The 16139-nt window shown below is 39.6% G+C and overlaps 1 protein-coding gene across 2 annotated transcripts in view; it reads left to right on the forward strand.

Annotated features, from left to right (window-relative positions):
• ntng1a (netrin g1a) overlaps nt 1-16139 on the forward strand; it is a 334454-nt gene that overhangs the window by 13348 nt on the left and 304967 nt on the right. For both annotated transcript variants that reach the window (XM_028568877.1, XM_028568878.1), the window contains exon 4: nt 5512-5678. The gene's annotated coding sequence lies outside the window, so the exon portion shown is untranslated. The remainder of the gene's footprint in view (nt 1-5511; nt 5679-16139) is intronic.

Below are 16139 nucleotides of genomic sequence, written 5' to 3' on the forward strand. Positions count from 1 at the left end.
CGGGGTATTGCCTTAACCCGAATATGATTATTTTTTTAAACTGCATGGAAACGCACTGAATGTAAATTTTTAGTCGGGGACACCCCTAATAGCTTCCTCCTCAATACAAACTGAAGTGTCTTAGAACCCCAGTTAAAGCATTTCTGACTAGTTAGGTATAGCACTTTTTATCAATTCCTCCCAAAGCTGACATCAAGGCCCTTTTTAAGACTTATTGATTCATCTCATGTCCATACTGCTAGGGATACACTGAATATTCGGCCACCGAAAATTTTCGGACAAAATACTTTTATCACCGAAACAATACGGCCGAAATGTTTTGATGACGCAAACAGAAAACGCGACCTGCACGTGTGTCAGTACGAGGATTTACGACACTACCCGATCTGTTCCCACGCTAGCCTCCAGCTAACGTTAGTTTAGCTAATAGCTAATTCAGCGAACCGCTAGGTGATTATAGCGGTCTGCCGTCAGCCTCCATAGTTAAGCTAACGTAAGTTTAGCTAACAGCTAATTCGGCTAACCGCTAGCTGAGACAGCATGTAAACTTTTAAAGACCCTCAAAGTAAAACTTGAAAATAAACGTTAACATATATAACAGCTGTTACGTCAGTTCTACTTTACTTGTGCTCATTTAAAATACAATCACTCAATACTTGTCTTTATTGTTATTACTGTAAAGTCTTAATTTAGCTGTAGCCTGCTTTGCCCATTATGCTTGACTTAATGTTATTAGAGACTGTTCAGTGCAGCAGCACATGTTCTCGATGAGAAGAGTAACAGATTTCCCTGTGATAAAGCAGAGAAGCTACTCTTCATCAAGAAAAACCTGCCACTTTACCTCAAGAAGTAGAATGGGCTTGTCTAGTGTTTAAATATTTATTATCCACTTTGCACATCTGCAATTGAGCAATTCTTGGTGCATTTGTTGTTGTTAAAGTTCTACAGTTAAAATATGGGCAGGGCTTGACATTAACTTTTTGAGGCACTTGTCCTTCAGACAAGTACATTTATGTTTCACTTGTCCATGAACAAAAGTCACTTGTCCGGGTAAAGATTAATCATTTTATAATTTCTTTTGTGTTTTGCTAATGCAGAATTTGAAGAAACCATTGAAAGCATCCAAACACTATCAACATTAATACAATTCAGTTTAAACAGTAGAAACAAATGTGTCCCAAGAACAGATTTCCCCTTCAACAAGAAAAAAGGATCTCCAGACTCATAATACAAAGTTATACTTTGCACGCCGGTGTGCAGAAGTTAATATATTGAGATTCTAAGTGAATATTTTAAAGTTTCTCATTACTTTCAGATTCCTAGTCAATATTCTAAGTTACTATGTCAATATTTTGAGATATTGAGTCAATATATTGAGATTGTAAGTCAATATTTTGAATGTTCTCATTGCTTTGAGATTCTTAGTCAATATTCTGAGTTACTAAGTCAATATATTGAGATACTGAACCAATATGTTGAGTTACTAAGTCAATATATTACGATACTAAGCCAATATATTGAGATTAAGTCAATATTTTATAGTTTCTCATTACTTTGATATTCTTTGTTTATATTCTGAGATACTGAGTCAATATATTGAGATACTAATTCAATATTTTGACCAGAGGTAGTGGTGACTTGAACTTATACTATATCTAAAATAATTTTGTAGACATAACAATGGATTTTGCCACTAAATGTTGGTGTCAACGTGTTTTTTTTTTTTTTTTCTTTCTACAATTTCACTTACCAAGGGATCCTTTAAAAAGGTGTAGCTACTTTACAGTTGATTATTACCTGATATTTAATCCGCTACAAACGAGTAGTGGAGCAGCTAGTAACGTTACGAGGCAGAGAGCCAGCCGTCAAGAGTCAAATTAACTTCATGCTTCATCCGCACAAAGCACACTTCTATCGCCACGAGTGACAGCTTTATTCGGCTCGTTTTCTGTGAACGATGTGGGGACGGGGTAACGTTAAAGCGTAGTTAGCATGCTAACGTTAGCTAACTATCACCGGCTGCCTGGCTTGCTGGTTCCGCGGTGCTTTCATGCTGTATCTCTTACAGAGAAGGAGCTGAACAGTGGGCTGGGTCTAACGTCAGCGGTCCGCTCTCCCGCTGCTGCTGGGTCTAACGTTAGTTAATGCATTTGTTTCAAATCGGTAAAGTGAGTGGCATTTTGATTTTTTGAGTTTTAACTTGTCCAGTGGGGCAAGTAAATTTCTTTTCCACTTGTCCTACAAAAAATCCACTTGTCCCGGACAAGCGGACAAGCCTTAATGTCGAGCCCTGTATGGGCTATGGCAGTCTTTGTTTTGATGCACTATTATGTTAAAGGCCTACATAGAAAATATTGTTGTATCTTTAAGCAGTTGCACTTGTTCTGAATGCACTTTCTTGTAGTAGCACAGAGAAAAATTTAAAATGCACTTGACCTAAATGCATTTAATTTTTAAACCTTTCTGCAGGCCAGTAGGCCTGTACATTATTATTTAATGTACACATGAGTGGGGTCAAGTTAAACATTTAAGTTTGAATTTTATTTTATACTGTGCATTGTTGCTATGTGCTAAATAAATATTTGCATAATTTGTAATTGATTTATTCTTTGAAACTTTAATATTAATTTATACAATTGCAATGCCTTGATTTTACTAAAGTTAGTAAACAGTCATAGCCATAAATGCAATGGTACTAATAATTGGCATAATTTATTTCGGTGTTTCGGTTTTCGGTCTTGGTTTCCTCTTTTTCGGTTTTCGGTTTTGGCCAAGAATTTTCATTTTGGTGCATCCCTACATACTGCTATAGTAATAGTTAGTTATAGTAAACTATCCATTTGATTTTTGCTCAATTAAATTTGTTTTTCATGCTGCTTGGAGTGCAATAAATCCTGTTATGGATAATGTAGGGCTGCAACTAACAATTATTTTCATAGTCAATTAATCTGTTGATTATTTTCTCGATTATTCGAGTTTGGTCTATAAAATGTCAGAAAATGGTGAAAAATCTAGATCGGTGTTTCCCAAAAGCCCAAGATGACGTCCTCAAATGTCTTGTTTTGTCCACAACTCAAAGATATTCTATATATATATATATATATATATATATATATTTACTGTCACAGAGGAGAGAAGAAACTAGAAAATATTCACATTTTAAAAGCTGGAATCAAAGAACTTTTACTTTTGTCTTAAAAAATTACTCAAACCAAGTAATCGATTATCAAAATAGTTGGCGATTAATTTAAGAGTTGACAACTAATCAATTAATCGATTAATCTTTGCAGCTCTAGGATAATGGTAAATGCCTCTTGTGTGATAGTTTATCACAGACTGGCAAGAAATACAGCCATTTGGGGTCCTTGATGCTATTTATGAAATTGGAGATTGTATTCTATTTTCACCTTATTTAACAATGCAGTGCAAGATTTCCCTATAATGACTGGGGGCATTAACAGGTTACCTCATGCTGTATCATGAAAGCCAGTGTGTGGCCCATATGTTGGGGCAGATATTCACAGAGGAATGGGGGTGTGGTTTTGGGTGGAAGTAAGGGTTTTAATCAAACGGCTCCTCCAGATGTTGCCCACCTGGTGAATTGCGAAGCGTCTTTCACACCAGTGACGGAGAGAAGGCTCCTTGTGTGTCAACTCTTTTTTTTATTGTAACTTGCAGTTGTGCTGGGCTTTAACAAGGCTGTGCAGAAAGCAGCATACAGGACAGAGGGCTGCATAATTGCAGTAGAGTGTAAGCATGGAAGCTGACAGAGAGCTTTTTTTTTGCTGTCACAGGTTGCCTCATGCCATGCTGCGTGCACTAACAGGCAACTATACTAGACTGATCGGGTGAATTTTTATGTGTTCCTGTGTGGTATCTTGCAAGCAACTATCCCCTCCGCCCTTCCATCTGATATTCAAACAGGCAGCAATATTTTGGAATGTATTTAGAGAAATATTGCAAAACAGAAGATTAACATGTTTTGACAAATATATGTTACCATCTGCTATTGTTGGCACCAGTGGTGCAGTAAAAAATAACTAGGATGAATTACAATAGCATGAATAACAAACAACTTTCAAGAAGTAGCTTGCAGTACAAAAGAGTCAAACTGTAAGTTATCCTGACATTCACATGAAACCCAGAAGCCAGTGCAGTAGAGAACAGAGACAACATGAGAAAGACATTGAAGAAAAAACATGAGCCTGTCATGAATATTAATATTTGCAATTGTTTTGAGTCTCATTCAATGGAGCAAAAGTGTGATTGACAGCCGGATGGCAATGGCTCACCAATCAATCAACTACTTGAATGAGCGGTATTCCTAATCCCATATGCTGCCTACGTGTAGTACACTGCACTGTCTCTTGGACATACTACCATTCTGCATTTTTTCATAATTTCATTTGAATGACTAACAAGACCGACCAAGCGGGCTTGTAAAAAGACCTGAATATTCAGTTAAAATGTTAATGCATCATTTTTATGGAAATTAGGCACTGAGCCAAGAGGCAACAGATTTATAAACACCTGTTTGCGTTTGATGTTTTGGCACAAGCCATTTCACACCAGAAAGTGAAGACTTTACTTTTACTTGAGGGACATGCTCTTAAGGGATACTCAAACAATAATAAACAAGAAGAAGGAACAGTATGTACTGTATGTGTGTTACTCAGACTACATCTCTCTAGTTAATAGTAATAAGGCACATTAAAATGATGATAAAGTAATTAACTGATCTTGTTGGAACTTTTCTTGAAGAAGGAAGGGAATTCTTCTTTCTCCCCACCAGAGAAGTCCCATGAAATATTCATAAAGCTGTTTTTTCCTGGGATAGTAATTCATCATCTATATATAGCCTCCTTTTTATCACTCTTCCTGGATCATGGATGATTCCTGATTCTGGCAATGCATTTTTTTCAGACTTAGATGATGAGAAGAATGCTAAATGAATAAAATATCCAGCTGCCTACTTAGTCATGGTGGCGGTGTGGGTGTGAACCAGTGTGAACTATGGCTAAACATAGGCAGAGGCAAAGGCAGTTAAATTGTGATTTCAGAGTAACTATAAGAGTGCATGGATATAGAAAGGGAGTAGGGCCTGGATTAAGTGTGCAAGAGGCTAAAGCAGTAAAGATGGAAATATTAGACAATCTAGTTAATACCTCAGGGCCTGACAAAAATGAATTACATACCAACAAGATCTGAGTGCTAAGGTAATCAACACCTCCACATGTGGCTGAAAGTGTTTCCGAGCTGAAATTCTCGACATTTTCTGTGAAGTAATCCCTGAAGGAAGCTGCCCAAATTACATCAACACATCTAGCACCATATTCACATACAGTCACACCCTATTTTAAAGACAAAAGTTAAAGTTCTGATTATTCTACTCATGTATAACACTTGATACATTTTCAGCTCTCTATCAATCTATCTTAATTCCTACATAATGCCTGCACCCACTGCACTGTAAGGGAGGTTATTGGAACTTTCTTTTTATCTTTTCTTCAGTGCTGTGTCTTGCAAGGGATTGGGATGGGCCGAACATGGTACCTTCAAAGAGCTTGGAAGGCTTTGATGAGTCCACTTCCTCTTCCTCATGGATCAACAGGGCTGTGGCCTTTACTTGCTCCGAGGAAGGCAAAGTCCTTCCTTGAACTTGTAATCAGCTCCCAGAGGTGAGTTTGAGCCAAGTAAAGGACTTGGACTCAAAAAAATCAAATCACTACATATGACATGTGGTTTCAGTGTGTGACTTTTGATGCTTTGGTTTCAAGGTACTTGGCTCGCTGTGAAATTAAGACAGTGGTATTATCTTTCATTAAAATAGATTCCTTTGCAATTTATTTTCATCCTTATAAGCCATCTGGATACTGCAGGTCTTAGAATGTAATTGTGAGAAATTACATATAAGAATCAGGTTAATCATTTGAGACCAGCTAATTCACAGAGTCAGTAGTGTTTGATGATTCTGGCAAAAGCATACGGTGCTTCATTTCTAAAAGCACTATTCTAACCAATTTGAATTTAGATTTCAAAATGTTTACGTTTAGTTTCTCATCTATCTGTAAGGTCAAAGCTGTGTGCCATATCTGCACTACATACAAGATAACGCACAAATGAATAGAAGATCTGCTCACAGGTACAAAAAAGGTAAATGAATTGCAGATGGTAATAAGAGAGCTCCGTAGGGTTAGGGTTTAGAGCTAAAATAAAAAAAAATAAAAATGGTCATAGCTTGATTCACATCCAACGGTAAACTTATTGTAATTTGTTGGTACTAACAAATGATAAGGTATGTTGATTCCTTGAATACTAACTGCAAAAAAACAGTATACTTTAAAAAGATGTATCTATTGTGTGTTGTGTAAAGTATGTTGTATGGAATTGGGTAGGGATCGACAGATACCGATACAATTATTTGTAGTTAATGAAAGTGATAACCAATATTTGGAACCGATATGCATTTACAGTGAAAATTAAAATCTTTAAGTCAAAATTACGATTTTGGAATGTTATAATCGCCAGGGCCGATAATTGGTCTATTCCTAGAATTGGGAAACTTTGTTGACTTATATTGTCAATTCTGTCAACTCTGTATTTAGGATTGAAGAACAAAAAAACAAACAACAAAGAATATAATTAGTAGTTTTGTAGCATGGCTTGACTGAGGAGGGGGAACATAAGTCACTGGTTGACTTTGATCTGATTGGCAGATGCAACTACTCAACTCATTGTTACACCTGTCATGGCTGCTTTTCGATATCTTATCTGGTAGTTTAGTAATTGTGTAGCAATCCACAAAAGAAATGAATTGACTAAAGTAGTCAGTTCAGTAGTGAAATAACCGCATTAAAACAAGCCAATATGATACATTTATGCCAAATTATCATATTGACATCAGTGTGACACGGAGGATGGACAGCCATTTGAGTTGAGATGAAGGAAACTGCAGGATGCTGGCTGCACAGCCAGGTGCAGAGATGATCAAAGCAAACCCCTGTGTTGCTGGTTGGCAACAGGGTCACAGGAGACGTTTGTTTAATGTTTAAATGTGGAATTTTAAATGTGGATTTAAACATTGTCTTACAACATCATTACCCAGAAGTGTCCTGTTTTCAGTAGTCTTAGTAGAAATAAAATAACTTACCTACCAGCAGCTGTATGCAACCAGCCATATGTACAGGACTTGTGTGCTGTAATTTCCTTTCCTCTTAAGAGAAGGTGCAACCCATGCTGGTGTATTAAAAATGCTGTAATGGGAAAGAGACACTTTAATCAATCTGTATTTAACAGAACTCTCCATCACATGCAGCAGACAAGTGTGAGTACAGCACAATGTATATAAAGCAGTTGGTTTTAATAACTTTATAATAAGTTTTATGTGTTTAAGAAAGAAAAAGAGTGCTATTCCCAAATATGAGCCTGGGGGGTTGTGGTGTTGTGTTCATTAAAATCGAACCTTAGCTTCGGCGCGCTAATATGACAGTTTTGTCTTTTGAGTTTACCTTTGGATTTAAACATACAATATGTAACTTTCTGCCGCTAGGGGTCTCTCAACCAAAACAATGGACGGTAAAACTGGACTTTTGATGACGTTGTGAAGTTGCGTGGAATTATGGGAGTTTTTACTGTTAAACACCTTCGCTGCCGGTTAGAACGCATCAGTTCACGGACGAGTTTACCCATTGAAGTTTATTCACGTTAGGTTTATTCATGTTATTCTAATAAAATAGCTGCAGTTTCCCCAACATAATTATGTTTTTCTTGATTAGAATTTTTATTTGTAGCTGACCAGTTAGCTAGTGAGCCAGCAAGCTAACAGTAGCCAGCAGCTAAAACACAAAATATTTCACAAATCAATGTCACCTTTTGGATGGTTTCAACACTGGGGCAGACGGGTTTGTTGTAACGCTAGCAAGCTACTAAACGAGGCTGAGAGACGGGTGTGGGTGGGGATTGTCGGGGAAATCTCCGCGATAGCGAGCCAGGACGTTCAATGCCTGTTGTGCAGCAGCAGAACATCTCCCAGCTGCCTGGAATTATCTCCCCTTCACTTTTCAGTAATCTTAACTTTTCGTTTTGGTGCTTAACCCACCAACCTCACAGCTATAGTCTGTTTACCGACGTTTAATTAAACTGCCGTTAGCGTCGTAAGCACCAGGCACTGGAGATAAGTTCTGGCCGGGGGGTTGCTGTAATGGAAGTAGCTGGCTGATAGCTGACTGGGGGCTAACGGTAACTAGCTAGCTTTATGTCCCGGGGCTGTTGTCAGCTGTCATCCCGACTGAGTCTCTCTGCGCCAGGGGGGTGAGGCAGACAGACCGGGGTGTGCTACTTTGGCTAAATTAGCATTAGATTAATCGTCTATCTATACAGCTAACGTTAACGTTACTAGTGAAGTTATTCGTGGGTTAGCTCAGTCCTGTTAGCTGTGGTCGAAACAGTCATACTAAAAATAACTATTAGCGTGTTGAACGATGTTGTAACCTCAATTTTACCCACAAAGCTTTAGCATCAACGTTAGCACATTGTAGTAACGTCAAGCTGGTATCGATATTGAACTTTCAAAATAGATAAGGTCTCTGTTGTATTACTGTGATAAAAAAGTGGGATGTAATTAATCACAAAATGATGCTGTATGGCAAAAAAAAAAGCAGTATTACTGTTACAGGTATTTTTTTTCTGTGACATTGTATGATTTACAATTACTCCTGAACGTATCATCTTGGTGCCAGTGTTCTGACGGAAGTTAGAGTAACTGGAGGGTGAAAGGTTATATGACGCCACTGACGGGCGACTAAAGGAAACGTGCCGCGTCTGAAAATAAAATAACAGATTTCTCTGGGTTTGACATTTGGTGGAAACATTTAGGATAGTGTAAGAACACAACTCATAAAAATATATAACATAGGTATGGTCATTTTTAGACATTTTAAAGCAGAAATGTTACATATTGTACCTTTAACATTTCGACTGTGTACTTGGTGGCACTTAGTTTAGCAGGTACAAATCAGCTGTATCACTGCCATGCACGTCCCCCACCTGCTCCAGTCTGAGCTTCTGCTAGATTGTACTTTGTTTTATGCATCTTATGTGATTTCCTGTTGCATTAAATATTTCAAATCTTTATAAATTGAGATTATTATTCAAATTTTAAAATATTTGTAACCATTCCCAAATAATGTATCGAAGGTAGACTTGAATTGCACCCATAGTAAATGTTTTGGAATAATTTTTTTCATGACTTTAGTATCACTGTATTTTTTTCCCTGAGCTTGCATATGTTACACAGATCCCTCCTACTGACTGCGTTATTAACGTCTGTCTTTTGGGAGCACAAATTGAATGAAAGGTACAGTGAAAATTTGCCCTGTGCTTTCACAGATATAAATTTCTCCCAGGAAGTGATGGGTATCAGTTTGTTTGTAATGAACAAAACATGATCTGGACACTGAACCAGGGCCACAGACAATCAGTCTTCAATAAAAGAAAGTCCAATAAAAAGGACGTTACATACTAATGGACACACTGATTGACAAGTGATATCTGTGAAGTTCACAGCATATAGCATCACAGCAATAAGTTCCTAACACCAGAGTTGCAAAATCAAAACAAAATCTTAGAAATGAGAACCATGAACTCGCAGAGGTCTACAGTAGTTACTAGTTTGTGGAGTATTACATCACAGGATCAGCATTTTTACACAGAAGCAGTCCCTCAGAAAATCTAACCTGAACAATTGCCTGTCACCGCTGTGTCAAACACCGTGATATGAGGGCCGACAGAATGAGTGGAAAAGAAAAGTGTAGCTTTACTGAAGATTTCCCTGCAGACGCTCAATACCAGTACACTGCTCTCCCACTTAATTGCGCCTTACAGTTAAGAGTCATTTTCTCAGATCCAGGAAGGGGCTCTGGCCTTGATTTGCTGTTAACAACCCCTTAGACCGCCACATTCTCCAGACAAGGCTGTATTAGACTTTAATTAATTCTGTTGCTAGCAATACTCAAAGGTAATGGCGATGCAGGTATGCAGCTCACAGCACAAGTCTGCAGTGCCAGTATTAACAACACGGCCAGAGTTCAAAGTGGATGTCTGGTGTAGGACACTGCAAGAGTTTGATTTGAGAGAATGCTGGAGGGACTGTAAACTCAGTGCCACGTTTGGCTGTAGCAATAGAAGTTACCTGCATTTGAATGGATCCTGTGACTTTTTGGACATGAGCTATAAATGCTTTCGTTAATAAAGACAATTTTGCCTGGATCTGTCTTTTTGCACAGTGGGTGCACTGTCACCATAGATTTTTTATTTTATTTTAATTGTTTTATATCTATAAGTGTCACCAGACAACAAGTGGAATTAGAAGGTTTCCCTTTAATAGGTTTTTAAGGTGCTTCATTATCAATGCCACATGTGTGAATATGAGCCTATCACAAACTCTAGACATGAAGTCATGAAGTGAATGAAGTGCATGTACACAATAACCTTCAGCACACTCCTATTGCAGGTCAATCTGGGAGAGTGTCTATTACAGATTAGAGGCTTGCAATGGTTTATTTTGTACTCTGTATGTTTAGGCAACTGTTGGCCATATCTAAAGATATAAGATATGTATTGTTTGAGGCTTTGAGATAATGGCAATGAATTAATCACATGATAGGAATGATTGATAATTCATCGCCTCAGAGAGGATTGTCTCATTCCCAGTAATTGAAACACGAAGAATTCACTTTGTTGGCCAAATTACATATTGCTGTCGGGTATGAACACTTCCACAAGAAATGATGAATCACAACTTCAGAAGGAAATCCAAAGTGTCTCTTAAACAGCAAGTCAAAGCTGTGCTCAATACCAAAACATGAGTCTGCTTCATGCAGTTTACTCTTGTCAGTTTACATGATTACTGGCTTTTTAATAAATTAAGTTAAATAGATACAAATCAAACAATAATTAATTTCTTCTTCTTCCTGCCATTTATAGCTACCAATATGCAAAGTTGCTTCATGTGTTTAGTCTGATTGGTGCAGTTGAGATAATATTAGCCACGGTTGAATTTTCTGTCCAAGGCATGTTTGGGTGGGTGGATTAAAGCAACTGAGTAGTAACCTAACACACACCTACAAATTTCAGTGTATTCCTCCTATCACCACTGTATTGTTTGGAGCTGTTGTAAGGGCATTCATTAGCCTGTCTACTCAAACTATGACCAGCGCTAACTACTGATAGCTGATAAATTTCATTGTGTACATTATTGTATATTTTAATATGAAATGATTCTGAATATTGATGATGTGTTCTTCAAACACTGACATTTTTTTTCTCATAAAAATCTAACTTTCCAATTATAGATTTCTGGATTATATGTGTAGCACAAGTAGATGTATTGGTAGTTGTAGCTTTGATATCAGCAAACGTAGCATAGTTAGCATTGTTAATAATAGTATATGTAATATCAGAATTATGAGTAGTAGCAGTATTTGAGTGATAGTTTTACCAATAGCAATAATAGTAACATTAATAGCAGCTACTATGTGTAATAGTGGCAGTAGTAGTGTCACGGTACAGGTAGTAGTAGGTAGTGAGGATTATCATTCATTATCCATCATGGGCTCAACAAAATTAACAAAGAACGGGAACAGGCTCAGTTAGCAACGATTAGCTCCGGTTAGCTCCAGTTAACTTCAGTATAGCGGAGGAGACTGACGTGTGGAGGGTAAACAACCAGACAAAGATGACGTTCATGGTGCTTTCACAGCGGTGTGGCTGCAGTGTTTTTACGGTTTATCAGTGAAGTTATTCCCACGGGAAGCCACAACACTACAAGCAGCATGCTGCTACCAACCTCTGAGCCTGAAATGAATTGTTGGTGCTGTCCCGCACGCGCCAGCTTCAAGGGGAGGGTCTGGAGGCCACTGGTCTTTGTGCACTATAAAAATACATTGTTAATTAGAAAAAAATGGGTAACACTTTATAATAATGGTACATGAATTATCATGAATTCATGCATGAAAAAGCATTAATTAATTTATGTAGTGAACTTCTTGATATCAGTCATGTACCTGGATTAATATTATTTCATGCATGACTTAATGCAGGAACAATATGTTAATTGATGTATCAGTTAAGGTAGTTTAATCATCATAATTTCTGATATATTAATGATGTTCATGTCGTCCTCATAGGTAAATCTGTAGTTAAAGTGATAGGCTAAATTAACTGAATTGTAGTGTTGTAATCACGGTTAACTAAACATTACTTCTTTATTACTTCATCATGTTTGTGGCCCTTTAAAGAAAGTGCTGACCTGCTCCATCTTTAACATTGATAAATAAGATATGATAAATGGTGGCATATGTAGCAATCATCTTTGTGAACCCTCAAATAAAAGAAATTGTCAAGACATTTCTGGTCTTCAGACACTTAAAAGTTAGTAAAAAGTAAAATTTATAAATATCCTACTTGGGTGAGCATTGGTCTCTGGCATTACTGTTTAGTTGCCTTAAATTGTTGTGAATAATGCAACTATAAAAATGCATTTGCAGTATACTGTATATTGTGTCAATGTAGTGATCTCAGTATCATTTACCAACCCACTACTTTAATTCTTAATACATTTAGTTTTATGCCAACATTAATCATATCTTATTTATCAATACTAAAGATGGACCAGGTCAGCACTTTATTTGAAGTGCCACAAACATGATGAAGTAATGAAGAAGTCATGTTTAGTTAACCATGATTACAACTAGGGCGTTTTTTTCTCACCGCGGTGAAGAAGCATTCATCACTGCAGTATGGCGGTTAACCGCAACCAATGGATGTACTAAGATAATACAACCCCTTACAAGAGTGGACAGTAGTAAAGTAAGTGACGTCAGTGCCCGTGTGGTCGCACAATGAGGACAGCGAGCGGTAACAGGTAGAGTAGCAGCTGTGGGGAAAGCAGAGGAAAAAAAGAGGTAGCAAAGATAATGTAAAGTGAGTTAAAAGTGAACAATAAAACAACAAGTTTGCTTCTCAAGACACAGTGGCTTTATCTGTTGTCAATACTGTCCGTAAAGTGAATGGCGTTACCCCCTAACAAACATCTGCTTAAACCTTACAACATATGTTGCAGCCATAGACTCTATAAAAAGATTGCAGCACAGTGTTTCCATTTCAGCTCAAGGTGCTGTTTTGTACTGAAAGAGTTCACGTAAAGGTATATCAGAGACCTGCTTATGTGGAATTAACATCTTGCTTCACAGCTCCCTCCACCACCCAGAGAGAGCTGTTTGTTTATTTATTATTATGACTCTACTCAGGTACAAACTCTGTTATCTGGGTTCAACATATTATATTTTCTGGCATGCTGGTAAGAATATGCCAAATATAATATTGATAGATTCTTGGTGTTTGGCTTTGCTGTTTTAATCAAATGTTCTTGTATAAGGGTTTCAGCCAGCAGGAGGCCACCTCTGTGCAGACTGAAGGTCAGGGGGAATGTCTAAGATCAGCATTGCTCGCAAGCTTAGGTGGGGAACAACAGTGTGTAATCAGAAGGGATTAAATTGAACCACATTTTGATTCACCTTCATCGTGGTAATATCCACTCCTTTAAAAACTCACTGACTACTTCAGCTTAGAGCACAAAGCACCCACTACTGTTTGTACCCTGCACACACCTTGTCCTCTATACTTCACAAATGAAACCGCCCCACTTGAAAACCCCAATCCCACACACAAACGTCATACATACAATTATTTGCATGCATGCATTCACACACACAAACACTGCATACACAGTATAACCCAGCTGAGGTTCATTTCTCCTGTTACAAAGATAGTGTTATTGATGTGATGGGTCACATTGCAATTTAGAGGCAATTAAAAGGTAATGAATGTGCTCAAATGAAACCTGTGTCTGGAGGGCATTTCCAGTGTATGGTAGAGATGATATATGTGTGTGTGTGTGTGTGTGTGTGTGTGTGTGTGTGTGTGTGTGTGACACAGTCATGCATGTAGCTTTAAGCCAGTATAAAATACAACTCAATGGAAAAGTGCCTTTGAAAATGACAGCTGTTATAATATTTTAATAGGAATTGGTAATGTAAATCTATTTAGTTTGCAAAGTGAAGCACATGCTTATGCGTACCTTAATTGTCAACAGAATACTTGGTCTGATTTATTTCCCTTCCTTTCATCCTATTAGACATATGTAGAATCGAGTGGCCCGACAGTTACTGACCCTCTTTTTTCCCTTATCTAGACATGCACAGAGGACTGAACACGGTGACAAATTCATTTCTAACTAATTATCTTCTCAAGTGGAACGGTTTTTAGCATCAACTATCAATTAGGCCTTACAGAATTTCTCTTTGTGCCTCACTGAGTAGAATTGTTTTGGGACCTGTTTATTGTGTAATTAGACTTTTATACATGCACCTGTCATTATTTGAATGGTTACGAGTAGTTGGGAAGGTGACGTTTCACCATTTGAAGATCCATCCATCCATCCATCCATCTTCGTCCGCTTATCCGGTGTCGGGTCGCGGGGGGAGCAGCTCCAGCAGGGGACCCCAAACTTCCCTTTCCCGAGCAACATTAACCAGCTCCGACTGGGGATCGAGGCGTTCCCAGGCCAGGTTGGAGATATAATCCCTCCACCTAGTCCTGGGTCTTCCCCGAGGCCTCCTCCCAGCTGGACGTGCCTGGAACACCTCCCTAGGGAGGCGCCCAGGGGGCATCCTTACCAGATGCCCGAACCACCTCAACTGGCTCCTTTCGACGCAGCGAGCAGCGGCTCTACTCCGAGCTCCTCACGGATGACTGAGCTTCTCACCCCTATCTCTAAGGGAGACGCCAGCCACCCTCCTGAGGAAACCCATTTCGCCGCTTGTACCCTGGATCTCGTTCTTTCGGTCATGACCCAGCCTTCATGACCATAGGTGAGGGTAGGAACGAAAACTGACCGGTAGATCGAGAGCTTTGCCTTCTGGCTCAGCTCTCTTTTCGTCACAACGGTGCGATAGATTGAATGCAATACCGCACCCGCTGCGCCGATTCTCCGACCAATCTCCCGCTCCATTGTCCCCACTCGCGAACAAAACCCCAAGGTACTTGAACTCCTTCACTTGGGGTAAGGACTCATTCCCTACCTGGAGAAGGCATTCCATCGGTTTCCTGCTGAGAACCATGGCCTCCGATTTAGAGGTGCTGATCCTCATCCCAACCGCTTCACACTCGGTTGCGAACCGATCCAGTGAGTGCTGAAGGTCGCAGGCCGATGATGCCATCAGGACCACATCATCTGCAAAGAGCAGCGATGAGATCCCCAGCCCACCAAACTGCAACCCTCCCCCACCCCGACTACGCCTCGATATCCTGTCCATAAATATTACAAACAGGATTGGTGACAAAGCGCAGCCCTGGCGGAGGCCAACCCTCACCTGAAACGAGTCCGACTTACTACCGAGAACCCGGACACAGCTCTCACTTTGGTCATACAGAGATTGGATGGCCCTGGTAGAGACCCCCTCACCCCATACTCCCGCAGCACCTCCCACAGTATCTCCCGGGGACCCGGTCATACGCCTTCTCCAAATCCACAAAACACATGTAGACCGGTTGGGCATACTCCCAGGCTCCCTCCAGGATCCTTGTGAGAGTGAAGAGCTGGTCCGTTGTTCCACGACCAGGACGGAATCCGCATTGTTCCTCCTCAACCCGAGGTTCGACTATCGGCCGAACCCTCCTTTCCAGCACCTTGGAGTAGACTTTACCAGGGAGGCTGAGAAGTGTGATACCCCTATAATTGGCACACACCCTCTGGTCCCCTTTTTAAAAGGGGAACCACCACCCCAGTCTGCCACTCCTTTGGCACCGTCCCAGACTTCCACGCAATGTTGAAGAGGCGTGTCAACCAGGACAGCCCCTCCACACCCAGAGCCTTGAGCATTTCTGGACGGATCTCATCAATCCCCGGGCTTTGCCACTGTGTAGTTGTTTGACTACATCAGTGACTTCCGCCTGGGAAATCGGCGACAATCCCCGTTATCCTCCAGCTCTGCCTCTAACATAGAGGGCGATTAGTCGGATTCAGGAGTTCCTCAAAGTGCTCCTTCCACCGCCCTATTACCTCCTCAGTGGAGGTCAAC

This window comes from Perca flavescens, chromosome 22, assembly GCF_004354835.1.
Source record: "Perca flavescens isolate YP-PL-M2 chromosome 22, PFLA_1.0, whole genome shotgun sequence".
Classification (NCBI taxonomy): Eukaryota; Metazoa; Chordata; class Actinopteri; order Perciformes; family Percidae; genus Perca; species Perca flavescens.